Here is a 16,640-nt window from a genome sequence, read left to right as displayed (position 1 = left end):
TGCAAAGCCAAAAGTATTTACTATGTGGCCCATTATAGAAAGTCTGCTGATCCCTGAATTATCTTATTTAATCCTCATAACAGCCCCATGAGTGACAATAGCTAAATCGAGCAATTGTTAGGGGGCAGGCGTTATGTTTACTGCCTTAAGAACCTTATTTCATTTACGATCACCCTTTGAAGGAAGTATTATTGGGATTCCCATTTTGCAGATAGGGAAACTAAGGGAAGGTTGAGCAACTTTCCCATGTCCACACAGCTTCTACTTGGTGGAGCCAGTACTGGGCCTCAGGTCCTTTGACTCTGGAGCTCAAGCTCTATGGCATGGTACATGCCTCTCTGTGTAATAGAATAAAGTATGTGACCAATTCCAGAGTCACCCACAGTTGATGCCATATTTGGTCACCTTCAAGCTGTGATCAGCAGAATAGCCACCAAAGATGTCCATGTCCTAATCTCTGAACTTGTAAATATGGTACATTACAAGGTAAAAGGGACTTTGCAGATATAGTTAAATTAAGGATCTTGAGATGGGGAGATTATCCCAGATTATACAGGCAGGCCCAATGACATCACATAGAAGCAGGGTTCAGAGTGATTTGGAGCTCCAAGGCAAGGAACATTGGCAGCCTCTAGGTGCTGGAAATGGTGAGAAAATGTATTCTTCCCTAGAGCCTCCAAAAGGAACCAGCCCTGTTGATACCTTGATACTTTGATTTTAGCCCAGTAAAATCTACTTTGGATTTGACCTTCAGGAATGTAAGATAATAAATTTGTATGGTTTTAAGCCAGTAAGATTGTGGTAATTTATTACAGCAGCCATAGAAATCTAATACATAGGCCATATTTTACTTACTTGGGCCACATTCTAGTACACACCATAGTGCAGCCACAAAAGGATGTACTCTAATTCAAGCTCACAGATAAGGCTTGACTGAGCACTACAATGCATTTAGGTGGGATTTGAGCTGAGAAAGAACCTTTGAGCTAACTATCTGAACTCCTGAGCAGAGGAATTCTGACACAGATTGCCATGTCAATTGCACTGGGTTTGGCATATCTTCCCTGAAGGCAGATACTAACCTACCCAGCTTGGCTGGGGGGAGAGAGAGCTGCACTGCCCCAAGGCCGAGAGATTGTGGTAAGGATATGTTTTCCTGTCTTTTTTTTTTTTTAATAAGAGCAGGCCTTCATTTAATCTGATTTTTTCCCTCTAGCCCTCAAAAGATAATTTTTAGATTTCCAGATACATTAATGCCACCACCCTCTACTTTATTAAAAAATATCTTTGTGACTTCAGAGATTATTAAAAACTTGACCTATGGAGATAATTATATAAGTACTCCTTCAAATACAAGACATAAAATGTCCTGAAAAGCTGTGTGTGGTCTGAATGCATTAGCATAATTCAGGGATATGACATAACCTCAGCACTACTGACATTTGGGGCCAGATCACTGTGTTGTGGGGACTGTCCTGTGCACTGTAGGATGTGTAGCAGCATCCCTAGCCTCTACCCACTAGATGCGGGTAGCACCCCTTCCCATAGTTATAACAATCAAACATATCTGTAGACATTTCCACATGTCCTCTGGAGGGGTGGGGAAGAGCAAAATTGCCCCTTGTTGAGGACCACTAGCATAATGGAAGACAAAGCATATTTTTTAGATTACTTCCATCACACTGCCATGAATTTCTACTTCCCTTATCACTCCGCATCTAAAATAAATCAACGAAAGAACCAGTAGTGCAGGGGACATAATATTGACAGAGTAGATTCTAGGCAAGTATATAGAACACACCCCGGTGTCTCAGATTTTTATCTTCAGTAGCTTATAAAAACAGAAATTTAAGTAAAATTTAATTATCCATTTGCCTTTAGTCACTGATATATTCATTCCAGAAGAGTAAGATAATGACAAGGTCCAAATAAACACAGGCTCCTGGGTGCAGGTTTTAATTCTTCATTATGCTCCTGATTTCACATTAATGAGGGAGGCAGAAGTTGGCAGAAATTTGGCCACAGGTAGATTATGCCTGCTGGTTCACACCCTTTGTACCAATAAAAATCTGTTCAGAATTCAAGAAATGGCTCAAAAGTCACTCTCTGGGGAAACTTTTCTGACTGTCCCTCATCCTTCTTTCTATGGACTCCCCCTTGTTATTCTCCAACAATTAATTTACTGTCTTTGATTAGATTTAGCTGTTCGCATGCCCATCTACCTCACCTTGGGAACTCCTTGCTGTAGAGGGGATAACTCCCTTTAAGCCAATAGTTCTCAATGGCAGGCACACATTAATATCACTTGGAGAGCTTTTAAAAATACCAACACCAGGGCCCTGTCCTCAGAGATTAGGACTTAATTGATTTAGGATGGGGTCTGTGCATCAGTATTTTTTACAACTCCCCAAGAGTTGCTAATCACCTGAGTCGAACAACACTGTTTAAACCAAGCATATGACAGTCTGTAGGCCAAATCTAACAGCTGCCTATCTTCAGAAATAAAGTTTTACTGAAAAACAGCCACACTTATTTGCATGTTTTCTGTGGCTGCTTTCATGGCACAGTGGCAGAACTGAGTGGTTGCAACAGAGACCATCTGGCTGGCAAAGCCAAAGATGGTTTCTATCCAGAAAAAGTTCACTAACCCCTGCCTTAAACTATTGAGGCTAACAGAGAAATAGCTTAAGGTAAAAAAAAAAAAAAAATATATATATATATATATATATATTTACCCCTCAGATTATTTGCTGTAAGAAGAAACACATTGAGTAGAATGGAAAAACTAAGCTTTCATCACCCAAACCCAGTCGGGGAACAAAGAGAAATCATGTTCATCCAGATGTGATAAAAGATGTGATACCCAACATCACACCTGAGGGAAACTTTCCCAAAAGATTTATTTGGACTTCACTCAGACCTTTAATTCTAAACTCCAGTGATAGAAATAAGAGCAATGAAAGAAAAATTTAAACAAGACAATGACAAAGCAATTAGACAAATCCAGTCGTCGAGATGATCCACAAGACCTGACTTCTTCAACAAGTCATTGGCATTAAATAAAAGGCAGAGAGCTATTCTAGATTAAAAGAGACCCAAAAAAACATAACAACCGGTAGAAATGTGGGCCATTCTGGGATCCTGGTTTGGATAGATATTTTGGAGACAATTTGGAAAGTGTGCATATGGACTGAATATTTGGCCACACCGGCAGCACAGACAGTATGAGGCTGGTGCACACTTTCCGAGTCAGTAAAGTAGAACTCAGCAGAGAAACGCAGCCAAGAAGGGGTCAAGGTCATGAACCAATTAAGGGGAACATGTGTTAACACAGGAACAGGAAGGAACTTGAAGCTCCCAGAAGGTCAAGGCAGAAGAACAACCAGGGGAGAGCAGAAAGCACGCATTTAGCAGGACAGCTGTGTGGTCGCTGGGCTGCTGGTCGATTCTGAGGGGACCTGTGCTATTCATGTATTCAACACATATTTACTGAGCACACAGCGATCAACAAGATACACATGGCTCTCAGGGAGTGGTGGAGGAGAGAGTGGGGTGGGTGAAAAGCAAGGCAAAAAATGAGAATGTCTCCAGTGCTAAAAGTCATCAGGAAGCCAAAGCAGCGTGATGGGAGTGAGTTAATGGAGTGGGAAGAGGGGAACTACTTCAGATGGAATGGTCAGGACACTCTGGCATTTTCTGAGACCTGAGTAATAAGATCTGAGAGAAGAAGTGTTCTAGGAAGAGGGGGCAGGAGCTCTGACCCTGAAGCAGGAGTAAGCTTGCTGCATTGTAAAATAAAGAAGACCATGTGCCTGAAGTGGGATGGAGGAGGAGTGACCTCAAAGGAGGAAGGAAAGGTAGGCAGGGGCCAGATTAGTTCAGCCATGTAGGCCATGATGAGGGCTTGAGGGTAGATTCTTAGTGCAGTAGGGAGACGCTGGTGTGTTATAAGTAGGGGCATGACATGATCTGAGTTGTGTTTTTGGAAGACCTTTCCAGCTGCTCCATAAAAAATGGACTGACTATAAGAAGGTACAGTTGAAATATGAAACACTGTAAAGAAGCAGCTGTAGTAATACAGGTAAGACATGGTGGGTGTCTTAGTGTGTTTGTGCTGCTATAACAAAACACCAGAGACTGGGTAATTTATAAAGAACAGAATTTCATTTCTCTCTGTTCCGGAGGCTGGGAAGTCCAAGGTCAAGGCACTGGCAGGTTTGGCCTCTGGTGAGGGCTGCTCTCTGCTTCCAAGATGGTGCCTTGTTGCTTCATCCTCCATAGGGGATGACCACTGTGTCCTTACATGGCAGAAGGGACAGAAGTACAAAAGGGGAAGGCCTAAACTAGTTCCATTCAGCCTTTTTATATGGCACTAATCCATTCATGAGGGCAAAGCCTTAATGACTTAATCACCTCCCAAAAGTCCCCACCTCTTAATGCCACCACATGGGGATTAAGTTTCAGCATGTGAATTTTGGTGGGCATTCATACCACAGCCATGCTAGATCTTGGTTATTAATGGTATTCGTCAAATAAAAGAGGCTGATTCCAGAATCTCATTAATGGATGGGATGCTAGGAAGTGAGGAGAGAGAGAGAGGGAACAAGGATGACTCCTTGGGGTTTAAGTTGAATGGCGGGTGGTGCAATTTACTGTGATGGGGAAATCCTCTTGGTCTCATAAGCAAGGTATCTTGTTACGAAACTCATGGAGCTTATTCCTGCTTCAGGAGCTTTAGACCTCTTCTGTTCCCTCTTTCTGGAATGTTTCTTCCCTCAGATGGCATTAGTCAGGTCTCACCTGAAATGCCATTTGCACAGAGAATTCTGTCACTCTATCTGCTTATTTGGAATGGTGCAGAGGGTTATAACTGTCTTTGTTAGAAAAACCCAGGGTTACAGAAGACTCCAGAAGTGACACTGGAGCCATTCTTGCCAAAGGTGCTGAGTGTACTTAGTCTAGCCAGTCTATTCCTTCTCCCCCATCTCTTCTTCTTCTCGGCCACCTTGGTAGTCTGACCACTTAACTTCTCCAGCACAGCCACGGAATATTGGCTTTCCTTCCAAACATACAGCCAGCTACTTGCAGAGTGGTCAGGCCTCCACCTCACTGGTCCAGGACAACCTCATCCTCCAGGGCTGTGCCTGCCCAAGGCACGACTTGACCTTCTGGGACAAAGTGTGAACCTGTGGTCAACTCCACACTTGCTCTTAAGCAACTTGAGGACAACAGCTCTGACTGGCTCACTTTTGTCTCCCACAGTATCTAGTACACTGCTTTGTAAATAAATAAACCCAATGTTGCATTACTCTATAAATACTTAAACAAACACGAATTTGCAAACGGACTATGTGTGAAGTAGTTGAATCTGTAAATATCACAGCCATCAGCCTTCAGATTTATTATGGTATCAGGAACCATTATTATGTCTAATAAATATCTATATGATATCATATCTAAAGGCCAACCGACTTTCTTCATAAAACCAATATTCTTTAATCATCGTCTGTCCCAATTTAACTAACATATCCAACTTATGTTAGATATTTATTCCTCTTCTCTGGTTTCCACATTTATCTCTGGCACATTTGGTCCTCCCAAAGACAGGGAGAGTGTTGGGAGATAAGAATAACAGGGAAAATCTGGAACATGATGAAGACCAGAAATGGAGAACAACATAAGCCAAAAACTATTAGAAGCAACTGTCCTCAGACTGTCCTCGCTCAACCTTCCATGGGCTGCCAAAATAAACTAGCATCTGCATGGAGAATTATATTCTCCATCTATGAGAGAGGGGAGGAAACAGGAAAGAAGGGAGGCAGATTAGGAGAGGGAGAGAGAGAGAGAGGAGGAGAGAGAAAGAGAGGGGGGAGCACACTTAACTTTCCTCTCAAGTCTTATCAAGATTGAGGACAAATATCAACCAATGAATTGATTTCAACTATTTTTAAGTTGTCAATTTTCACTAGAAAAAAATTAAATGAACATGTGACTGGCTTCCAATGAGAGATTTTCTTCAGCTAAGATCTGGCTTAAACTAAGGGACATACGATTTGGTTCTTATATTGTTATTACATTCCTCTAAAAAACATGAGAATTAACCCTTTCCATGAGTCTTGCTAAAAAGAGAATTAAGAGATTTTTAGTTTCAGGATTCTGTGTGGTTTAACTGTTAGTTATAACATCGATTCCAAATGTTGTCTTCAAATCAGTGTCATCACAAAATTTTTCATGATCTTAAACCATCAAAACAGAAACAGGAATAAAACAAACATTCAACAAAATGAAACTCTTCTGTGAACTTTATATTTGGCCTGAACATGTTTGAAAGTCAAACTGGACACCAAATTGAATGAGCATAAAAGTCATATAAATTAAAGTGGCAGCTTGGCATTCATTCTAGGTTGAAAGGGGCACTAAAAATCTCAGGAGTAGGGGTAAAAAATGCAAGAAAGTCATGTTCTCAAAATCACACTTTATAGTTGTAAAATGATGCTTGTTAATGTGATTTTCCAAACCAAGTGAACTTGATTCACGTATGACATGGTACTTGCTACATTCAAACATGTAGTGACATCCAAGGGAGGAAGTCATTAAAACTAACACTCCAATAAATTTAGGCCTAGCAGTCTGCCAGTTGGCGTTTTCTCTCTGCTTTAGGCAGATTTCCCAAAAGGATACAGTGGTTGACCATTTTCTAATTAAAAAGACATCCTGGTCAATTAAATATGACAAATATGAAGAAGCAGATGGCCTAACTTACTTTCTAAAAATCTCATTGAAGGTTAATGTTACTAATTATTTTGCATGGACTTCATCTCATCTCAGTATGGAAGCAGGGCACTGTTACATGGCCCTCTCAAGACAGTGGGTTTATTTAACAAATGGAATACGGGTAACATGCCTACGACACTCTCCCCCATCTGAGGAACCAGAAGCAGGTATAAATATTTGCACTGGATTCATATTAAGGCTATTTTGCCAAAGAATGCCTTTCAGGTGAGGACTTGAGAAACTGATGTGGGACAATATTATTATATCTAAGGAATACCCGGGAGAGCCGTGTGGTCAAGCACAAACAAAAAGCAAATGCCCTCCGGCTTAACGTCACCTCTTTCCATTGAAGTGGAATGCTATAGCATATATGTTTGGGATAAAGTTTCAGGGTCCGTAATATTTTCACATTTTGTGGCCTTGAGGAGCTTGTAAGATGTTTCCATTAAAAAAAAGAAATATATATATCGAATATCTATAACTGTGGGTACATGTCTCTCTCCATTTCTACTTCAACATCCACACCCATATCTACATCTATATCTGCACCTACATATACAGTCAGGTGTTGTTTAACAATGGGGATACATTCTGAGAATTGCATCATTAGGTCATTCTGTCATTGTGCAAAAGCGTGTTATGAAAGGGAACAGCAATGAATTTTCCTATAATCTCCAGTAGCCACTAGTTGCACTAGGGTGGACCCTCTAATCACATTACTAAGTCTCTCTGTGCCTCACTTTCCTTATCTATTCAATGGGGATTAGAATACTATCACTCCCACAAAGTTATGAAAATTAAATTACAGGCAGGGATTGTGCCTGGCACTCAGCATGCACTCCATGAGTGTTAGCTAATGGTTAGTAACTATTATTTTGCTATTGGGATGAGTGAGAATCATTTACAATGTAAGAACTCTAAAGTAGACAACACCCCTTTCACTTGGGGTCAGAGCTAATGTGTCAAACACTTGGCTTTCTACCTTAAAGGTCTGAGCTGCCTTTGGGAGGGTCACCTGTGGGTAAGCCAGACACCCCTCCCCAACATATTGTACACCAGCATCACCAAAATCACGTGAGTAATGAGATGCACTACGACTTAATGACAGCTACATTCCTAGGCGATAGGAATTTGTCAGCTCAACTATAATCTTGTGGGGCCACCATTGTATATGCGATCTGTTGTTGACTGAAACATCCTCATGAGGCACGCGACTGTATATCTACATCTGCAGAGAACTACTCTGTGCCTGGAACTGTCCCAAGTACTAAACACACAGTGGAGACAAGGTAGACAGAGGCCTTTCTTTCTCCTCTAGGGGCTTAATGCCTAGAGAGTGACACGACATACCCAGGGTGCAGCAAGCACTAAAATGAAGGCATGCACAGGATGCTGGGGACCCACATGAGGATCAGTGTCACCAATACTGAGATATGGAGGCTGACAGGCAGTTAGCCAAGAGAAGGGAGCTGGGCTAACAGGAGCACCTGAGAGTTGGGCCTTGTGCCCGGCAGGACCGTGGTCCCCTGCTCAGTTCATGACCCGCAATGCACTGTGTGCTGATACAACTTTGAGGGGGTCCACAGGTACGTGTGAACTGACCACCAGTCTCTTACAGAGGGGAATGCCAAACAGAAAATTCGTGTCATGAAAAAGGAAAAAAATATAATAGTTATCCCACATAAAATAATGACAGCCTAAAACACATCTGTAGATTTCCTCACAAAGTAGTTGTTACAAATAGGCAAAGCACGTTTTTTTGGATGGATTTTATTTTTCCCCTTGTTTGGAAATAGTACCCCCCCCACCTTGATGATTTCTTGTACACCAAATAAGCTTTCTGAACCTCGTGTGACAATAACAAAAATGGAGATGACATTTTAGGGCCATGTGACACAACTATCATACGGCCCCCTTTTTGATGCTCGCCACATCCCGCCAATGCAGTTTGGCTACAGGGACACTTCTCTAAGTCCAGGAGCACAAAAACTATGACTTTAGTATGTGAAACTCCTAGCCAAGAACCTGGAACCACGCAGTACATTGGAGAGGATTCCTGTCCTTGCCGCACACCCCATGTGCACATCCACCTTCAGGGAGAAAAAAGAGCAGTCTCCTCAGCACATGTGGGACTCTTTCAGGCTGGCCTTCCACTTTATACAACACTGGATGTATGGAAACCTCTCCATAGGAACTGCCAGTATTTCGAGAATATGTTCATTGAACAAATACTTATTGACCTTGGTGTTGCTCTAGCTGTGGGGGATACAGCAGGGAAGAAAACAGACAGAATTCTTTGCCTTCATGGAATTCCCATCTTCTGACATTATGGTATTATGGTGAATGGCTGCCAGCCATTTATACAGGGCTTGGTACTTTTCTAGAAACATTCACATTACTCCAGTCCTCACTAGAGAGAGACACTGCAGAATGACCTTGGAGCCAACCAGGAGCACAGAAAAAGAGAGAGGAGAGAGATTGAGGTCCCCAATGTCTCTCCTATTTGCCTATGGCCACCTAAGTCATAGCGTGACAAGAGATGACCAGAACTCTTAGGTATTTAAGACATTCAAAGAAACGGATAAAATCATCTATCATACTGAGAGCAGGTTTTTTTTCACAACGATACCACAATAAAAACATGACCTCTGTAGCCATTTTCCAAATCTGTATATTTTAAAGAATGGAAATCTACTCTTGTATGTAATCTGCAATCAATTTAGGATGTTCATCACTTGATAGCCGTGGTTTATTTTCTTCCTTTACTCGCCTTGCTTTAATACCACTAATACTACAGTTGATCGTTGCTACACAAAGTGCATTTCCGAGATGTGTTCCACAGAAGGCTGGTTCTGAAGGATGTAAATTTGTTTCTAAACATGTATTTTTTCAAATTAAAAAATCTGAAAAACATTGCATATGGCTCACTCCTAGTGTTACAGGTTTGAAGAGCTGGTATGCGAGTCTGGGGGTCCAAGCACTCCCCCATATCCTATCCATTCTTCAGGATGATGAGTATGTATGTGTCAGGGTGAAGGATCAAGAGACAATTTATCTCTCAAAACCAGGAAGAGTTAGGGAAATGCTTGGCAGGACTGTTCCACTCCAGCTATTTAACACATATGTGCCCATGAATTCCTGAGAGCCAGTGCTGTCCCAGTCTCCTCAATCCCTGAGAAATAACTCTTGGTCAGTTTATAAACATCATAAGTCCCATTGAGGATGATTTAAGAAGAAAGAAAATAAATCACTGAATGTCAGGATTATGCTTATATTGGTAGTAAAAGAAATATTGATTGCTATGAGATAATCAATTTTCTTTTTAAATTTGCAAGAATAGAAAACATTCAATGTTGGCAGGGAGGCATTAAAAATTTCTTACAAATTAATTTTGGGAGTGAAAGTATGTAAACTCTTTACAAGGTAACCTGAAGACACACACAAACACACACACACACACACACACTTACATGTCTACTCATATATGTATGTATATCCTAAAAATGTTTATAGGTTTTTGATCTAGACCCAATTCAAGGAATTTTTCTCACCCTTCAAAACATTTAATTGTACACACAGATATATCCCTTTCAAGTATTTTATATAAGAGCAAAAAATTGGAAGAAACCTAACTATTCAATTATAGGTTAATGAGTAAACAAAATATGGAACATTTATTAATAGAATAAGCAACGATCACTTAGAAATGTGCTTTTAAGAAGAATATAATGACAAGAAAATGCTTATAATTAAATGTTAACTTAAAAGAACACAAAACAAAATTGCATTTATGGTTTGAGGGTGATTAATTAAAAAAAAAATCCCCAAACCAATGTAGAAAAAGAAAGGCAGGAAATGTACCGAAACACTAATAGTGACTGTGCTTGGGTAATGAGACTTGTGGGTTAATGTTTTATTCATTCCTTCTCTCTGCTTTTCTATGTTTTTGTGACTTCTTTAATGAGCACAAGTTACTTTCATGGTTAATAATAAGCATGTACATTTTTTTTTTTTTTTTTTAGTTTCTTCAGTCCATCGGCCAAGTATGCATGCTGTCAACAGCAATCTTAGAGCAGACTCCAAGAAGATTTGTTAATAGTATAGACCATGCCACTGAACAGAAAAAAACACAGGTTACTGAGAAGTCACTAGTCAGAAGATAATGACAATCATATGCCAGCTTTTACTAGCATAGATAGGTTTTAATAACCATTTGTTTCAAAGATGGCTGTCAACCAAAAATCCACACTCCCTTTCAATAGTGTAGAGTTGCTGTTGAGAAATAGCTGCCCAACCAGGGACTACATTTCCCAGCCTCCCTTGCACCTGGGGAAGACATGTGACTGAATTCTGGGCAATGGAATGTGGACAAAATCATGTGTGCCACTCCAGGCCTGGCCAATGAAACCTCTCATGCAAGTCTCCACGCTTTCTCTTTCCCCATCTGACAGCTGAACAGCAATATCCAGGGCAACTCTGGAAACAACATGTATTGAAGATGGCAGAGAGATATATTAACATCCCAAAACAGACAAAAATTGAAAATATTGCTTAAGAGCTCTCCAATTCTCCACCTCAGTCTAATCTCACAAATTTTGTATTTCTGCAAAAGCACAGTCATCAATGCTCCAGGTTGAAACCAAAATTAGGTTGAATGTAGACATTTAGTAAAATACACAGCCATACTTACAGCCAAGGCAAAGAAAGGTCTCTAGAGCTTCAAATAAACCCTCAAGGGAAATTATATCAAAGAAGAGTGCTTAGATAAAAATTTGATTTTTTCCAGGTAGTGTGAATGAAACTCCTATTAATAACATACATATAATCATTATAAAAATTATCAATTCATCCTTTATTGGATGAATAACTAAAGAGAAATTTGCCCATTAATTTTGTGAAACCTTTGCAAGGAACCAACTTAATGGCTTTTTGTTCTCCAAGTCAAGCCAGCTGGAAAGGTTTTGTTGGAGGCCTACCTGCCTTCAGTCCACAATCCCCCAGTTCCCCAGAGTAGCCTCCTGAGACTAATTAATCTGCCAGTATGCTTGTGAATAGAGCTTAACTAATTCTCCATTATGCCTCACACAAGCAGTTGGAAGCTATAATCGTTGTTGGTCAGTGCCCAACACCTACACCAACAGATGTCTGTAAGTTAAATTTGTCAACACAGCCAGATAAGTAGGAAATTTCATGCTTCAGATGTGGCAAGCTGGACCCAGGCTTCTCTGAGTCCTGGAAATGCAACCTGCAATCTGTGGGAAGCACACACCTGCCCGAAAATCTCAGTCAGCTTTATGTTCCTCAGCACTTGTGACCACGTGCAAGTCCTGACCGCAACATTACCCACCCCTGCCAAATCTTTATAAAGGGGTACTCTGCACTGTATCTGACACAGGTCAGCATGTTGAGTCCGAAAGTAAATCCAAACAAATGCACATGTTGAGTCCGAAAATAAACCCAAACAAATGCAGCTCTTTCCGGCTGTTCTATGTTACATTTGATCAATAAAACAAATAACTTTTTCACTGCTGTGCCAGGGGAAGGAAGGAAGGAAGGGAAGGAAGGAAGGAAGGGAAGGAAGGATGGAAGGGAAGGAAGGAAGGAGAGAGAAGGTTTATCACTAACACCTGGTGTTTGTCTACAGTATAATTCTTCAATTGTCAAAAAGGTCAGGGAAGAGCAACTAACACCTTTTTAAAAAATGCTTATCAGAAACTATATTTTGTGCCAACCCCGTGGCGCATTCGGGAGAGTGCAGCACTGGGAGTGCAGCGGCTCTCCCGCCGCGGGTTTGGATCCTATATAGCGATGGCTGGTGCGCTCACTGGCTGAGTGCGGTGCGGGCGACACCAAGCCAAGAGTTGCGATCCCCTTACCAGTCACAAAAAGGACAAAAAAAAAAAAAAAAAAGAAACTATATTTTAATTTTGTTTTGAAATGCAATTTTAAAAGTATCTAAAGAAGAAGGGAAAAGTTCATGAGAGAGAAAAATGTGTTACAGGGTGAAGGCCATAAAACCAAATTTCATTTGGCCTTGAAGAGGAGCCATCATTCTGTTTCATTATCCTAAATACTTATTTAAATTCCCTCAGGTCACCATCCCTTAGCTTCAGCAGAGATATATGGTCCCTTCTAACCCTGCAATTCTAATATTCTACTGTGATTCTTTCCTTCTTAAAAGGTTGTTACTCTTTAAACGATTGTTACTTTTAACTGTGACAGCCATCACTCAGTGATGACAAAATGAGTATGTAATGAAATTTCCATATTGATGTCAACACTATTGCCTGTTCTCATTATCACACATACATGGTGATTCCACAGGTTTCTGTCTTTCATAAGTAGTCAAGTGTCTAGGATTTTCTTTAAGAGCTCTGATTTTTAAAAATTCAGCTGGTAGATCTGTAGGGAAATATTTTATTACCTTGTACTCCTTCAGGGGTGAAAATGCTGTCCTGACAAATGGATTGCTTGGGGAAAAATTATGTACAAATTTCCAATCTTCTTGTCAACAGTTATTAGTCAAAAGGCAATGTTGTCTTCTGTCATTTTCCCCATAAAACCAGGTATACTTGTTCTATAAACAGCAATGACAACAAAAATGTTCTTGCTTAAAAAAAAAACAGTCAATGGTTTGGTTATTTAAAAATGGGGCCTCTGCACATATGACCCATTTAGAATGGACATTAGTGGAATATAATGACTGTTTAGAATTTCACAGTTCTTTACACTTCAGCTCAATACCTGCTTAATTGTTTTCCAACCCAGAGGGCAAGATAAGCCAAGCCTATCTTAATTTAGATTAATTTAGATTAATAATGTGACTTCTTTTAAAAAATTACCTCTACGGTCAAGAAAATCCTATTAGGGAAATATGAATGAAAAACAGAAGATGATGAAAATATGTCTAAGAATTTTTTCCTGTGTTTTCTTTCTTTCTTCTTGAATCAACAGAAAGAAGTAAAAATGGGTAGAATGGATATTTTTAGAACACAGATTAACATGGGTGCCAGATAAAATACAGAACACCCAGTTCAATATAAATTTTAAATAAACATCTGAGTCATCCTGTATTTTTATTTGCTGAATCTGACAGTTTTACTAGTGATACTTTATTTCTCCTTAAGAACTGGGGAAATCACGGCTATCAAGAGAGAGAGAGCCAGAAGACACAGAGAAGATAGTCTTATCTCTAGATTACAGAAAGCAGAAAAAAAAAATATGCAGACACTTAGACTGAGTTGAAAATTCATAGACACAGGAAGGAAGAGGCTCTTGTCCCAGATGGCAACCGTTAGTCACATGAGCTCCTTAAATTTAAATTAATTAAGACTAAATAAAATTAAAACTTTAGTTGCTCAGTTGCACAGCTCTATCAATTTCAAGGTTTTTGGCAATATTAAGTTGTATGTGGCATTCAGCAGCTGCATCTGGCTCTTAGCACAGAGTTCTATCATTGCAGAAAGCTTTGTTGGACAGCATTGGCCTAGAGCCTCCTAAGACCCTGCTTGGGAAAGAGCTGTGCACTCCCACACAGCTGGGACAGTGGGATAAGAGGCAGTACTTAGGACTGTCCAAGCCTCAAAGGTGATACCTCTTAGAATTTTTTGTTTTTGCAATTCTATAATGAGTCAGACCCTTGTGCTCCTGCTCTGTCCAGATACTCGTCAGCACTGAGGGGCTCACCTAGGTGGCTCTGGATAGAGATTTTTAGCATGTGGCAAGGTGACGTCAGAAAAGACAGACACGTGATACAAAAGTCAGAGAACTTGGCTTCTCAGTAAGCTCTCCACCAGCTCTTTTTACCTCGGTTTCCTCATTTCTGAAATAAGGACCAGATACTAGATGATTTCTAAAGTCTCTTCTGCCTGTCAAAGGCTGTGATTCCCGAGTGCACAGCACTGAGAAACTGGAGACCCAGTGAGGCTGAGCAAATATAGAGAATCACTAGAAATGTCCCTTCCCTCATCTGCTTCCAGTCACCACTGAAAGCCAATGAGCTGGGAAAGGGCAGTCCATCACGCTGAGGACTCATTTTTCATAGATTTCTGCAGGTAGCCATAACTTCTGTCCTGGGACACTGCCCCAAGAGAAGCCATTTCTCTCTTTCAGGAGTCTGACTTGCATTCGTCTCTTTGTCCCTTCCTCATTTCAACTACGTGATATTATTCTCTTGGATATTTTTCTTATTAAAAGAATTCAAAACTTTTCTCTTAAGAAGTGGTCTGTGAGATGTTTATGATTCTAAGTTTAAAGAGGTCTCAGCTCTAAGATAAGGAGTTTGGATTGAGTGTCTCTTCTAGGCCTCCTGCTCCAAAGAAATGACCCTATAAGGTACCGATACATGCTGATCTGGAAACCTCAGAGATTACTGAACCACAATGAAGTCGCTGAGAATAAGGGAGAATTAATTTAATAGATGATTTCCATTTACACTTTCTTGATTACATTTTAAAGTACCTCTTGAGCCACTACTTCAAGTCAGAAACGCGTGAACAGAGAGAAAACAGGAGAGGATTTCTGAAAGATGTATAAGACTTAGTTATTGGCCCCTAAAAATTCACCATATACAGATGGTCCCCAGCTTATGACAGCTGGACTTCAACTTTAGGATAGTGCTAACCCATAGCTGTTTTGACATAATGTAGTCAATAAATTACATGAGATATTCAACACCTTATTATAATAGGATTTTTGTTAGATGACTTTGCCCAACTGTAGGCTAATGTAAGTGCTCTGAGCACATTGAAGGTAGGAGAGGCTAAGCTATGATGTTCAGTAGTTAGGTGTGTTAATGTATTTTTGACAGGGTATTTTCAACTGATAAGGGGTTTATCGGGAAGCAAACCCATCACAAGTTGAGGAGCCTCTGTAGTTGGAGTGACTCTCCACAGATCCAGAAAAAAGTGATTAAAGACTTAGTGAAAAAAAGACTTAGCTTCATTACTCCTGAGCAATACAGCCATGAGCAAAGTGCAGAGCCTTTTGGGGCATGAATTTCCAGCCTTCTCTGAAATGAGGAGGTCCCAAATGTGGTTGCTAAGGACTCAATCTCATTCCACTATCTTGCCATTCTAGGTGATGGACAAAATGATTCATAAAGTAAAGATAATCTATTTTGTTCCACCAAGTACATGAAGCATTCTAGAGAGCATATGTAATGCAGATCATTAAACACTGAGCAAAAATCTACATTTTGCTAAAGGACAAAGAATTTACAGCAAAAGTGATCATCTTACAAACAAATATCTGGTATAAATGAGTCATAACCAAGTAAATAGAAAAACTTCATATCTTGATTATTTACAAATTATTTAATTTATGTTTCATAGAGCTTTTCCTGTCTCTTTTTAAATTTCCCACTCTCTCTATTACGCCATTGGTAGGTTCTGTCCTCATACTGAAAAAATAAAACCACAATGGCCCTGAGCTTTGGTAACCTACCTTTGATTCCCTGCATGACTTTATTCCACCATCACAAAGCTGAAATTTAGCATTGCAGCCTGGTACTTGTTAACTGCACTGGAAATACTCTAGAAAGACTAGAAACTACAACAATCAAAGCTAGTAATTCATCACACTCCACTATCAATTTGACTTCTACCACAGCCACAATTTAGTTAACTCCCCCAATGGAATTGGATTCAGACAAATTTGGGGTTAAATCTTAGCATGGGGTTGGCTGGTTAGCTCAGTTGGTTAGAGTGTGGTGCTGAAAACACCAAGGTCCAGGGTTCCATTCCTGTACCAGCCAGCCACCAAAAAAGAAAAAAAAAATCTCAGCACAGTCATGCTTAGTAGCTGTAGAACATCAAACAATGAACTATTCTTTTTTTTTTTTTTTTTTTTTTTTTTTTTTTTTTTTT

At 40.1% G+C, this 16,640-nt stretch overlaps 1 protein-coding gene and 1 non-coding gene across 3 annotated transcripts in view; one reads left to right on the top strand and one right to left on the bottom strand.

Moving 5' to 3' along the window:
• The window catches only part of FRMPD4 (FERM and PDZ domain containing 4), a 587,189-nt gene that overhangs the window by 318,276 nt on the left and 252,273 nt on the right, over positions 1 to 16,640 (bottom strand). The gene's annotated exons all lie outside the window — the stretch shown is intronic.
• On the top strand, positions 16,455 to 16,528 carry TRNAF-GAA. The gene has a single exon. It is a non-coding gene; the product is annotated as a tRNA-Phe (tRNA).

The sequence above is a fragment of the Galeopterus variegatus genome, unplaced genomic scaffold, assembly GCF_000696425.1.
Source record: "Galeopterus variegatus unplaced genomic scaffold, G_variegatus-3.0.2 Scaffold38, whole genome shotgun sequence".
NCBI lineage: Eukaryota > Metazoa > Chordata > Mammalia > Dermoptera > Cynocephalidae > Galeopterus > Galeopterus variegatus.
Note: the sequence above shows the minus strand (reverse complement) of the source record. Positions and strands in the feature narration are given on the sequence as shown.